The following is a 1516-nucleotide window of genomic DNA, read 5'->3' on the forward strand; positions in this document are numbered from 1 at the left end:
ATCGGTACTTTGAAGGAAGGGGGGATTTGGTTCGGAAACTGGGTGCCAACCTCCTCCTGGTATTATTCAGCAGTAGCAGCCAGCGGAACATCAACGCAAACGAGAGAGAAATGGATATTTTCAATTCTTTGTCTGGTTTGGGTAACAATGAAGAATTCAATGAAATTTCACAATAAAAGTAATTAGGCAATATGTTTATTCGTTCTTATGTGCAAGTTTCTAATGTAATGAGTTAAGGACAAAATTGGAATATCAATGCCAAATTGAACTAAACTCCGGTTTTGCATATGAATGCAACCGTTCATAGACGATTGAAGGTATAGAGTTCTGTCAAAACATGAAATGAATCTGACCTGATCCATGACGATGTTTCCACGGATGTCGAGATGAACGAACCACGTCTTGATCTTCTTCTCAGGTTGCTTGAGATCTGCAATGGCCTTTTGGGGATGTGGAGGTGACTGCTAAGAAATCTCAAGGATCTCTTGTTTACAGACACAAAAATGGTTATGGTGGTGGCTCTTATTGAGCATGACCCTTTAATAAGGAGGTGGAGACCTCCTTATATAGAGAGCCTCATGGCCACCATCATGGTACCCTAATGGGCCTAGCCCAGTTAGGGTTACCTCCACAAAACCCCCTCAGCCCAATAACATTATATTAGTCCATATAATAAAATAAGCCAAACATAATAAATTTAGGGTCGTAAAACCGGGTTTAGTACCATACCCCTACAAGCCCCACAAGTCCAGTGTTGCTCCTAGGCGTGCAAGCGTTTAGGTGGAGCGCTGGACTTTATAAGGTGTGTTAGGACATGAGGTGGTTTTTTCCCTTTTCTTCGGCCTTGTCTTTATTGTCTTTGAGTTTTGGGAGGTTTTCTCCATGATGGTGACATGTTGTGGTCCTTATGATAATGATGGTGCACTAGCATAAATAAGATATAGCACGCATCATAACAATAGTGGCGCGGGGCCTGATAAAAGATAGAGTGCGCGTCTCGATAATAATGTAATGTAACTTGCGCGCGAGGCAGCTTACGAGCTATAAAAATAATAAAGCTTGCGCGCGAGGCGACTTACGAGTTATAAAAATAATGAAGCATGCGCGAGTTGCGGCTTATGAGCTACAAAAATAATGAAGCATGCGCGAGTTGCGGCTTACAAGCTGTAAAAATAATAAAGCTTGCGCGCGAGGCGACTTACGAGCTATGAAAATAATAAGGCTTGGTCGCAAGGCGACTTACGAGCTATGAAAATAATTAAGCTTGCGCGCGAGGCGACTTACGAGCTATAATATGGTGATAATGACTGGCCCACAAGGGCCTCTTCTGCGCAGGATGACTATCCCAGCTTGTCTTCAAAATAATAACGGAGGCACAAACGGCCAGATAATAATAATGTAATAGGTGCTTGTGCGACTCGTAGCCGAACCTGCAAAAACATATCAACAAAGCGTGGATGTATTACAAGGTTCCCATCCTCGGGCAAATTATGAGGTGTGCCCAACCTACGCTGGC

This window comes from Bidens hawaiensis, unplaced genomic scaffold, assembly GCF_021521415.1.
Source record: "Bidens hawaiensis isolate Kalapana, Puna unplaced genomic scaffold, B.hawaiensis_p1.1 tig00000657_1, whole genome shotgun sequence".
NCBI classification, from domain to species: domain Eukaryota; kingdom Viridiplantae; phylum Streptophyta; class Magnoliopsida; order Asterales; family Asteraceae; genus Bidens; species Bidens hawaiensis.